The sequence below is a fragment of the Camelus dromedarius genome, chromosome 2 (assembly GCF_036321535.1).
Source record: "Camelus dromedarius isolate mCamDro1 chromosome 2, mCamDro1.pat, whole genome shotgun sequence".
NCBI lineage: Eukaryota > Metazoa > Chordata > Mammalia > Artiodactyla > Camelidae > Camelus > Camelus dromedarius.
In genome coordinates this window covers 102,618,665-102,631,582 of record NC_087437.1, presented here as the reverse complement: position 1 = coordinate 102,631,582, position 12,918 = coordinate 102,618,665, and the positions used below count along the sequence as shown (strand labels likewise).

Here is a 12,918-nt window from a genome sequence, read left to right as displayed (position 1 = left end):
TTAAAAAGCAGGCCGATAAATTTTCTTTAGCTTTCTCTTTTTATATTAGTAAATGTGATTTTTCTTTTTTATTTAAGATATTCCTGCAGGAAGAGATTAGAGATCTTCACCACCATCTAGAAACTGAGAGGGTGTCTCTTGGGGTCTAGTCTCGGTAAGGTCCCTGAATAAAATACAGCTTGCAACTTTTAGGTTGTTTGCATGTAAAGCATCAATTGACAAGTTTCTTTTGTCTTTGATTCCAAATTGCTGGAAAAAATTTGATCAAGATTGCATGCTAATTTGTCCTTAGTTGCAAGTATTACAGATAATTGCATACTTTGCCTAATGAAAGGGTAACTCTTCTTTGATACAATCAGAACTCAACATGATCCATAAGCCTATCCTTAACACTGTCAGTTTTGAGCTATCAACTTGAAAATTCTTGATAAGATTGATAAGATGTTGCTAAGAATCAATTAATTGATGTGCTTAAAATTTCTGAAATACCATTTCACTTAAGTTCTTTTGCCCCATTGATTTTTTAAAATCCATATTTATGTGTTCTCTGTCCAAAGTGTTCTATATAATGACAGTGGCTCTTTGAGACTGTTATTTTGATTCACCTTGCACACTTTCTTTCTCCATCTTTTTTGTCTTAAATTCGTGAATAGCGTTGCTCTAACATGTTTCATACACACGTGATCTGCTTGTTTGGAGATTATGGGAAAATCTTGATTTGCATGGTCTTGAGCTTGGATGTCATGTTGGAAGTGGTGCTGTGGCAGTCCCCATTCACGGTCACATCCATCTACTCTATTCCACTTGTTTCTGTTAGATATTCTGCGGGGGCCTGAGGATTTGTTGTGCTGGTTGAAGTACCTTTTCCCCAGAAAGCCCCAGGAGAAAATTTGACTGGACTGACAGGTGTTCATGCCAATATATCTTTGAGGTGACCAGATTTTTGGTCCAAAGGAAAACTTTTCTTTTACTTTTTCAAGTACAGAGATGGAGCCACATATGTAAAACCCAGAAAGACCTGATTGGCGGTTTCACTGACAGCTGAGTCATCTGGGCTGTCATCAAGTGTTTGATGTCTACACTTTGAATCAAAATGACTCACATCCTCTTCAGACTGCAGCAGAGTTTTAGGGGGGGCTCCACCTTCCCGGCCCGCAGCTCTCGCCCAGTTAACGTGCCTGAGGAATGGATGAGCTTGAACTTCTCTAGTATCCACAGGACCAGCTCCGGAGATGAGAAGCAGCCATTTCTTTTCAGCAGCTTTTTAGTTTCCATGACCTTGGTGATTAAGCATGACTTTCTCTGGCTTCAGGTCACTGTAGATAATCCCTTTTCGATGTAAATATCCCCAAACCATGGAGATTTCTGCCAAGTAAAAGCAGGCTGTGTCTTCCATAAATATTTCCTCTCTTTCTAACTTCATAAATAATTCTCCTCCACTGAGATACTGAAGGATGAGGCAGAGTTTTCTACCAGTCCGGAGGCATAAATTAAATCCACAATGGGGGAATGCTTTATTTCCTCCAGAATATTCCCTTCTGGTTTTAGATGAGCTGTGTCTTTAGCATTTCTTACTGTCCTCCTCTGTTTAAGCAACTTTGTGGCAAATACTTTTGTAGTGTTTGTCCCTGTTACTTTTCATACTTGAAAAACCTTTCCATAGCCCCACATTACCAAATACTTCAAGTACCTCAAAACATTCTGGCCTCATTTTTTCTGACTTGTTCACATTTGTTTCTGAGATTACAAGTTTCTTACAGTTCTCCATGTCAAGGTCTTACGGTCCAACTCTTCCATGGTCCATGCTTTCATTTAACTGACCCCTTTCCTCCAGCTCATCGTCAGAGTCCACGTCCTCTGGCTGGTCCAGGGCTCTGTCAAACACTCCTGTCATGTCCTCCATCTCCCTGTCTTGGAAGTTTGGTGCTAGGGAAAAGTTGTCCCCACTCTGTCATTGCTTCATGAGCTGGGACCCACTGCAGCCAGGGCACCTGCTGCCACCATCAATTGCTGCTTGTGCTATCTATCTATGTCTACCTACCTACCTACCTATTTATCTATCATCTATACATCCTCTAAGAGAAGGTTAAGGTAACACAGAGACTAGCTAGACAAAAAGGCTCAGTCTTTGATCCCTACCTGAAGTGACAGAGTGACAATACAATTTCTGAATAGAAAACAACACAGAAATCACAGAAATAGAAACTTGCAATGGGATATGTTGACTGCTGAAGGGAGATGAGGAAGGCTATAAGGAAGACACTGAGCAAACAATTCTACAATTTGAAAAATTCTACAATTTGAGCACTCCATCCCACCTGCACCCTACCTCATTTCTTGCAGAGATCCATGCTTCTCTAGATACTGCCAAGAATTTGCCAAACTATTGTTGAAAAAAAAAAAACTACAGATCAGACATTTTCAGAACATGAGTTTTGTCATTTACTTAAGAACTCTAAAGTGAAGAACATGAGTATGTTTAATCACCAGCCAGAAACAAAGAATAATCACTGCCAGTTTTGTGATCTGTAAACATTCTAAGCAAAATTCTCCTAAACAGTACACTTAACTTCATTTGAAAGTTTAAACTATTTTTAAAAATTGCTTATGCTAATATCTTTTACATACATCTTTATAATTCCTCTATTATTTAAGTAAGCTTATTTAAAGTCGAGAAGCAAAGTAACATGATATTTCTATGTATAAGCTGTTGAGACAGACACCATAGTTTTGAAATCTGGCCCCATCACTTACCAGTTCTGTTCCCGAGTTTATCTCACCACACAGTGCTGTGGTTTTCTCATCTGTAAAAGAGAATAATGGTGATTCCTTCTCCATAGTCTTGTTGTAAGGATGACATAGGTTACTATGTATAAAGAATGTAGAATAGTATATTTACCATAACATTACTCAGTACCTATGGGCTATAACTAAGTCAAAAACAGATTTTTAACATTTTGATACATGCTACCAAATCATCTTCTAGAAATGAGGCATATTTTCATTTTTGCTTTATCAAACAAAATATGAAAGACTAATTTTCCAACATTGTTAACATCTCTTATATACTCGTTTTTATTCTTTGACAATATGGTAGGAAATATCGTGCTCAAATTTGCAATTCTTGATTATTCGTAGCTTTCTTTTCAAATTTTTCCTTTGTTTATTTTCTGTCTTCTTTACCCATTGAGGGGGCATTTGTGTGTGCTTCTAAAATGCTGTAAAAACTTTTTAATTAGTAATAATATATAAGCACTCATAAAATAAATGGCAAATATTTTGAAAGCATTTCTTCTACATTTTTTCTGATGCTTTATTTTGGTCATGTAGTTTATACTACCTATTTTTCCTTTGTAACCTCTCTTTTCCTTTGTGATATCACTTTTACGCTTTGATTTAATCTGATCTCAAAATGAAAATATACATTCTCTAATATCTAATTTGTTTCATTTTTTACAACTAATTATGTTAATCGCTCAGGAATTTATGCCGTAATATGACGTGAGACTGGGGTATACCTTGATTGTTTCCTAATGAGTTAACCTGTTACCGCAAGCCCTCTGACCTTTTATGTGATCATTATCAATTGTTTCTGTTTTATCTTGACTGTCCCATTATCTGTCCATTCAATCTGTTGACAACTGTAGAGGAAGTTTTGCTTCTTTCCATTTACTTTCATAGTCCCTCCCTTGCAGCAAGAGTATGAGCATGCATCCCAGTCTTGTCCACTTTCTGATCTGAAGTGAAGCCTTCTGGAGGGTTTCTGGAAAGGTATGCCTTCCTGACTGAAAAAAAAAAAAAAAAGAGGGGGTGATGAGATGGGAAGACGGAAAGCCACCTTCTTATGTCTGGGGTTGGGCCAGGTCACATGATTACGTGATGCTGGATATATAGGACAGCCATCTTGTAAACGGAAGAACGGTATTACACTGACGTAGCATCCTAGCATTCTGTTGAGAAGCTGAAATGTATAACCCTTCAGCCACCTGCTCCAGGCATCTTTTAATATTGGATAATTAAAGTCAGTAATAATATATCCTGCTCTAAGACATTCTAGCTGATATATTGTCTCCAGTGATATAACTGAATTGAAATGTCTTTATTAAATCAGCAGTTGATTTGATTTTTCTTTCCTGGATCCCCATCAAGTAAAAACCAAAGTCCTAAGGTCAATATTCAAATCTCTTTAGAATCTCTCCCCTATTTTTCTTTCAGCCTCATCTCTGGCTAATTATGGAGCTGCATATGCAGATTCCCTTCCTCTCCCCAAGATTATAGCCTCATGTACCGGTCAATCAGTCCTAGCTAGAACATCCTTCCTACTAATGCCTGTTATCGAAAATATTTCTTGTCTTCAAGAACAGTCATGAATTCCAACAGAATTATGAACATGCTTTCTCTCATCATAACTGAAGTATGATGCCTCTTCACTCTGAACATCCACAACAGTTGGCTTATATCATTTAAATGGCAATTTTCCACATGGGAACTGCAACCATTTACAGCCACACAGCTTGTGGTCTACACTAACATGAATTTAATATTCTACTGTCTGCAATTAACATGAATGTAATACTCCAGAAACTTTTTACCCAGGGAGATGACGATATAATAAAATTATTCATTGTTTTAGGAACTTAATATCCCATTATCTGAGCAACAGACTAGCCTACTTGCCCTCATGATGGTAGATGGCTCCTTCTGAGAATAATAATGCTCAATGCAGCTGAACAAACAAATCTGTAATCTTCAAGTCTCACTTAAACCCTTATTTCACTGTGCCCACCAGTCCTAAACTATTACAGCACAAACTTTGCCCAGTCCCAAACAGGCCCCCTGCATTGGGAGTGTTGCGCAAATATAATTAAAATCAAAATCTCCCAACCCAGAAATTCTTTGCACAAAGGTAATAGAGAAAGAGAGCACTTTTATTATTGAATGAACATTAATTAAACCAGAATATGATGTGAATTATAAGCAATCTGCTAAGAGATATCAAAGAAAAAAATTAATCTCACTCTTCTATACAGACATGAAGATACGACTTATTACTTACATGTTGAGAGGTTGAACAAAAACAGGAGAAAGGACAGGTTTTGTTCTTTTTAGTTATTTATAGTTAAAATTGCTATTAAACATTTATTTTTTGGTCTTCTGTAAACTGATTTATAAATCATTGAAAATGTTTTTATTTATAAATTATTTTTTAATTGAAAATATTTTAAATGGCATTTACCCATCACACAGACAACTGTTTAAAATGTGAATGAGTGTATGTTGGATTTTCTTGTTTCTGAACCTTTAAAGAGTAATAAGAGGCTTTCATTTTTCATTCTAATTGAAGAGTCATTTATTTACTTCATTTGGTAATAGCTAGTTGCAATTTGAAAATGTGAAAAAAGGTAAGTCATTTGATAACTAGTCTGCAAGTCAGAGGACTTAATAGCACCATTTGTCACATATAGTTCATCTTAACTTTACCTTACTGTTGGCTGTCCATCTGTACGAGTTAATTGGATCTATCAGAGGAAAAATAAACTTCTCATATCTCCATGACAGGAGGTAGTTCTGCACTTTGGAGTAAAGTGCCCGCAGAAAGAGGCTCCCACCCTCCTGGAGTCCGGGAGTTAAAAGTGTAATCTCTCTTGACGATTACATTTCAAAGAAATAGTCCCCAGGTCCTTGAGAAAGACATTCCCAGGGCATAAACTAACAAAATGCCAATCTAGTTTTCAAAAAGATTTATATACATTTCAAAGAGTGGAGAATGTACTTAAAATAACAAATTTTCTAAAGTAAATGCTCAAAGAAAAAGGGAGAGAAATCTCTTTCCTTATTTTCAACAGGGAGAATTAAGCTTCTTATTTCTAACCTATGAATGTCCTTATGAGACAAGAAGGGGGCAGGGCACAGCCATTCAAGGAATGCTACAGCAATTAACATCAAATTGGTGGAAGATTCAACCCCCAGTAGCCCTTGAGGCACAAGATGGTGGGAGATTTGACTTCTAGCAGATCTTGAGCTTCATTATATGCTCATTTTAATACATTAGCATGGCCCACACTCTGTCTATAGAGTGTGTACCTACTTTTACTCTAATCTGAGCACCCAACCCCCTGACCTCGTGGCCTTTCTCTTGCCTTTCGATGTATCTCTCTAAATAAATCTACCTTTACTCAATTGTGGCTCGCTCTTGAATTCTTACCTGTGCGAAGCCAAGGACCCACATTTGGTGGGGCATTTCCCAGGGGCTCATCTGAGGCCTGGGACATGGCCCTCCTCACGCCCCACATCCGTTTTTCCTACATCACTTACAGAACAACCATCTTAAATGAGATCTCCCAAAACTTCTGAATATGTTGTCATTGATGTTTCCTTTCTGAGACTCTACTAAGATGCCATCAAAACAGTGGCTTCCCCTGCTGAAGTAGTAAACTTGGCTTTGCTTTATCCACGGGTCATCTCGGTGGTATTTCCCGGGACCTGGCAAGTTGGCACTTACTATCTTATACTAATTTTCAAATCTATCACACTTCCTCTACTGAACTATAAACTACTAGAATGTAAAAAGTACTTCTTACGTAAGTTTATATACTTTCTTTTTCTTTTCTCTGTAGCTAATATAAGATTCTTTAGTCACTTGAATAACCAATAAAACAACAGATTTTCTCTCATAGCCTCAACAATATCTCGTCCATGTTTTGTGATGTAAGTAGAACAAAGTGAACTGATTCTCCCCTGCAGACAATTTATATACTCTGAACACAATTTAATCACAAATGTAAATATAATAATATCTCTCCTTTAATGTAAACTGAGAAAAATGACTGAAGCAATCAATTACAAAATTCCTGCCATAAAAAATTTAGTATTATTTTACCACATCTGTAGCAAAATATATGCAAATAGCACTATTCTAACAGATAGAAATTACTAGATTTCCTAATGGATTTTTACAATTACTTCTTATTCATTAATGTATCCCTTCTAGTTCTGATCCTCGTGATTTTTGGCTGGTTCTCCATTTTTTAAAAGAATATGCTTTTTAAAAAGCACTTCAGAGATGCATAAATGAGATGCTTTCTGAAAATGACCTCCCAAAAGAGATCTGCTTTGAGAGAAACTTTAAGCCCTTTCATTTCTAATTAACCCCCTACCCAAGCATTGTACAGTTTCTCAATCATCATAAAAGCCACAGATTTCTTTTCTTTAAACATTCCAGAGAGCAATGGCTCCTGCTGTGACTAGAGAAAGGCAAGATGCCAGTGCAGTGTTAGTTGTGACCTTTTTTCTCTACCAGAGTTATCAAGCAGTAGCTACTTCAAGATCATAGATGAAGTATCCACACTCAAAATGGTAATAAAAAAGTTGTTTTAATTAGGGAGAAAAACACTGATATTGTAATTTCTTATTTGATACTTTCATTTAACTTGCAAGAAGCCTGCTGAGCATGCTGAAAAACATATTAGGGAGTTTATTTGACCTATACATTGCAATTACCAAAAATCTGCCTAGAGAAGCAATTAAAGTGGGCAAATAAGGAGCTTGCATTCAGTGAAAATATCATTCTCAAATGAAGCTAGACATTTATATAATTCTAAAAATACTTGGAAGAGTTAATCACATGTTTTTTTTCCATGTGCTAGACCTTTTCTTGAGTCATGTTTGTTTCTGTAATCCTAGAATTTAGCGTTCTTTTCATTTCAGCTGTAGACACCTTTCCTCCAACTTAGGTACCTACTAACAGAAGAATTAATCATGCATGCCATTCTTTCCAGATTTAAATAAATAAAAAGAAATTGGCAAACATAATATGCTATCCCATATTATAGTCTGAAAGATAAAGACACAAATTAAAAGTAGAATATAAATGTTAGAGAGGAACAAATAATCTTATGTAACAGGAGAGTCTAACCTTGTCTGAGACTTCAACAAAATCTTCATAGAAAAAATGACTTAAGGCTTGAGAGATGGAGAGTCGGGCTTTGGCCGGGCAAGGAGGGTGGAGGAACAGTGTTCTAGCACTGGGAGGCTCTGTGATGTGTGACAATTCCGAGGAACCAAAAGAAGATCAAAGGGACTGGACATAGATGTGTGGTGTGGGTTTCGCCTGGAGAGTGAACCAAGGACGAATTTAAAGGAACTTTGAGGTTATAAGGAGGGTATAATATATCCTACAACCAAGGAAAAATTGTTAAGTGTCTAAAAATAACATTTGAAAAGTACAAAAGTATCTGATGTGTTTTAATAAGGTCATAATTTAAAAATTTACAAACATCCAGACACTCAGTAGAAATAATACTTGGAATTCCATATACTTTCTCCCAAGCAAAAGGGAAGAAGAGTAAGCAAGTATGAGGGAGATGCAGAGAAGAATTCTATTAGTCATAAGGCTAATTTTCTGGAGACATCTGTTTTGAGCCAGGAGCACGCATTGGTAGGGGATCTCCTGAAAATTTTAATGCCCTCTGTCTGTTGTGTTACTATAGAATAATCCTTAAATTGTAATACTAAGTCAATTAAACCAATTAGGTTATATTTCCAACTTTCAATGTCTAGATAAATGCTCTACAAATTACTTTAATGCTTAACTATGTAAATATGTGATTTAATGTTCAAGGAGTGAGGTTGGTTTTCAAATGTGGCTTCCTAAGTTGATCTCAAATTTACAGTGTACAGAGAAAGAAAATACAAATGGCTTATTTTTCTGTAAAGTAACATCTTAATCAAAGGAACTGATTCCACCCAGCTGGGACTAAAAATAAAATAACTAAATTGAATTAATGATTCACTGGATTACTGAAGTGAGCCACATTGTTAAGCACTTTAATATCTGCTAATGTTAAAATTCATCTTTATGGCAATAGATAAATTCCATCTTTCAGAGGATGAGTTCAATCACCTAATGATATAGGGAGTTCATAGGTTAAATAAAAACAAACATAAATTTCACCATTGCAGACAGCCTACTATCCATAAAAGACTTAAAAAAATCAACTATGCTCAAAAATCATCACTTTTTCAGAATAGGAATAAGAAAAATTGCTACAAGACTCTCCTGTCATTTTGAAATAAACTCATATTCCCATGGCGTTGGCTCTGATGACATTAAGATTGAAAGAAATGTCACTGAAGTCTCAACCTCCTGCACCACAGGGCAATAGGTCACATAGTTCAAAGATAACCTTTCCCAGTAGCTGACAATGCTATTCTCTTACTGAATAAGATACATTTACTAGTATATATTATACAAATATATATATATATATATGTATTTAGCAGTAAAAATTCAGTTAAACAATAGAGATAACTGAAGTGATGCTTTTTTCCTATCTTATCACTTTTTTCTACATTCAGATTAATATTGCAGCCAATTCCTAAGGATGTGAATTCAGAGTCAATGAAGATTTAAAAGATTTTACATTAACAAATTAAGATTTAACTACATTTCAACAAATCATAATACGAAAGCAAGAACCCTGGAAATAGACTTGTTTTCCTAGATCCTATATCTTGTGACAATTAGGAGCTTTCTGAGAGGGAAGTTAATCACAGCATATGCATAAGTCATAAGACTACAGAAGCTAGAAACAGGTGACTGTACATAGGCTGTTTGTGTTAATCCACTATACATTCATGAAGCCCTGAGAGGGTGAGTCTTGCCACCTTGCTCAGAGTTTTAGTCCTTTACTTACTATTCTTCATCATGCAGCTTGTTCTTTAATCAGAATTATCTCTTTATTGTTTCTCTAACAAGCCAACTTTATTCTGCTACCTTGCCTTTACAATTGCTCTTATCTTTGCTTCAAATATATTTTGCTTCATCCTCTTGTTATCCAGATTCCAAATCTCCACAATATGGCATACATTCCACTTGTTCATATAGAGTTCTTCCTGATTATTATTTCTTAATTGCAATAGGAAATATTCATGTTTACTTCAGTAAAGTTGACTCTCTGGATCAGCTGAAGGTAGACTACAGGTCAGCTTTAGGTTAATTGAGCTCTGCTAAGTTAGACTGGACTTGACTGGAATCAGACTGGTACCATGCATCTTCTAGTTCCAAAACACACTGTGGAGGATTAATCAAATCTGGGATATGTTTGTCTTAAGGCAAGAGTTTGAAATAAATTACATATATGTGCCCAAAGATTTGGCTTCAACTATTGTATGTCATTATAGTCTCGTTTCATTGGCTAAAACAAATCATTTACACATGCATTATGCTGGAGTAGGAAAGTATACTTCACTTTCTGGGAGACAGGATTATATAATTCTCTTAAAGGGGCGGTAGCAGATATTCAAACACCAATTGCTCCAATCCATGCTCTTGATGGCATATAATTGGCTTTCCTCCAGCATGGAAAATGCACTCAATACTTCCTCTAGGAATAAAGCAAATCCCTTTAATCAAGGCATAGAATGCAGAGTCCTACATCTCATGATCTCAGTCAGGTCCAGATGCAGTTCCTTTTGATCTAGAAACATATGGACAAATAACACAAGCATATCCCCCATCCACACCCAATATTTTATGGTGAAACAGGGATCCTCTACCATTCAGACAGAGAAAAAAGAAGAGACACTCAGAGTCATTGTTGCATGGCAATTAATTCCTGTGTCACAATAGTAGAAGTCTGTCATCACAGTATTTAGGGAATATTCCCTGATTAAACTCCAATTTAACTCACTCCTGTGTAGGTTACTGATCGCCAGTCCTTGATTCTCATAACTTAGGCTCCACCTCATGGGAGGTGCTTCTTTTTTCATCACCCTCTTCCATCACATTGGAAAGTCACAAGGGAGGATATGAACATCATGAAAGTGGAGTAACTTCCTGTTTGGGTCATTAGGATTGTTTTGTATTTTAGTCTCTTACCAAGCTAGTGGTACATCTGAAAATAAAATTTTCAAAACTTATTGGCACTTAGCTATTTGATTTCAGTTAGCTCCTTATGCCAGTAGTTACATCTACATTTTTTTTTTTTTTTTGAGACTTATCTCTCGTCTAGTCTTCTTCATATGTAGTTTAATCTTATCAGGCTTTTTTGGGACCACAGAGTTGATCATAAGTCACTGAGAATAGCTTGATAATCACGTCTCCTAACCTGCCTTCATTTGGTGTTTTCCTCAAGGCTTTGTCTTCATTGGCTTTGGTGGCTCATGCCTTTTCTCAAATTTATGTTTTATTGATTGTGGTTGAGTGCATCTTTCAAACTTGTAGGTCCTGAATGTTGTGAATTCTTTTTTCATCTGTTTCATCTCTGATTGCCCATAGCCTAACTTTTTGCTGAATTCATCTCTTTCCTGTGGAAATACAAAATACAGCTAATAACCAAGTAAGGGGCACAAATTCACTAGGTACATTAACTAGTTTTAGAATAAGTAATAGATTTACCAAGTACTTTAGCTGAAACAACATTGGATTGTCTTGTATCTAAACCTTATTAATGGTGTCCGGGTTGCCTGACACTTGTCCCAAAGTCAGTAGCACGCTATTTTAGTTTTATATACACTATAGTAGTACTTTTACTCTAGTATTAATTTTGGTATAATTCCTGCAATGACAACAGTGTCAAAATATCAGGCACTTGACAACAACTATTATGTCTTGCTCATGTTGTGTGAGGACAACAAGTTGGCAGCTGTGCTGCTCTGCTCCCCGTGTCTCCTCTGTCTGGGGCTGAATGAAGCAACCCTTCTCTGGGACATGGTATTCTTTCCTGGGGCAAATAATACTGAAATAAGAGAGAGACTGAACCAAGCCATGCAATCATATCGAAGTTTTGTTTTGACGTGATAAATATCACATTCGCTCACATTCCATTGGTCAAAGCATTCTTCTTGGTCAAGTTCAAAGTGAGGTAAGAGCATAATTTCTAGCAACAGAACTCCTGGGTGACTCCTGATGATGGGTGGGGACCTATAAAGCAGTTCTGAGGGAGAACAAACAGTTGGACAGCAAGCTATTGTATTACTGCTCCCTTTAGTGATATCTCTTTGTACTCCTTGAACTTTTATAATCTTTTTTAATATAAACTTTTGTTTCCAGTTAGTTAATGTTGACTTCCCAAATAGATTAGAATCAATCTGATTCTAATTCTTTATCTTCCACAGCATTTAATATATCTCTGAGGACCAAATACTTAATGATTGATCGTGAGGCCATGTCAGCGCATCCATATTTGTGGATGAGTTTAATTCCCCGACAAGATCTCTACTTATATGTGGGGCAGACAACTGTTTCTCAAATATTTTGAGTCCTTGTGTCCTAGAACCACTTATATAATTATCAGTTAATGAGGACAGAGGTGAAGTAAAAGCTAATTCACCCTTTTAATAAGCCCTATGTGTATATTTTTAAAAGAAAAAAATTATAACTAAAATACACTACTTTATCAGGGAATGTAAGCTATATTCACTAAATTGTTTGAAAATGTAAACAGCAAGGAAAATTATCTGTGAGAAGTCAGGGAAAGAAAACATAAAATATTTTCTATATGCCAAAAAGTTTTACTCTCAGTGTCAACTGCATGCATTCTTATTACAAGAGAATATTAGTTTGGAATTGTAGAGAAGCTTTGAGCAGGAGAAAAATCTGTTAGAGATATTATGAATCATAGAAGATTCTCTGAGCAGTTCTAATGCGGTTGGGAATCTTCTAGAACTCCTGAGTTTCAGAGTTCGAGTTGTGCAGATTTTTTAATGCCATACCATATTCCAACTCCTATGTATGTGAATTTGTCACACATGATTTGTTATTAGTAGTAAACATTTCCTTATTGATTCAAATAAATTATTACTTTTTTACATAATTTTGTGCAGGAAATATTTTGGCCATGTATGGATGAAAGAGTACTTGTCTTTCATGGTTTAATTATCTAGAACAGGAGCTATATAACACAAAATATAAATGTT

At 36.0% G+C, this 12,918-nt stretch overlaps 1 pseudogene; it reads right to left on the bottom strand.

Moving 5' to 3' along the window:
* Positions 1 to 536: 536 nt before the first annotated feature.
* Positions 537 to 1,963, bottom strand: LOC105086845 (ribosomal protein S6 kinase beta-1-like; annotated as a pseudogene).
* Positions 1,964 to 12,918: the final 10,955 nt, after the last annotated feature.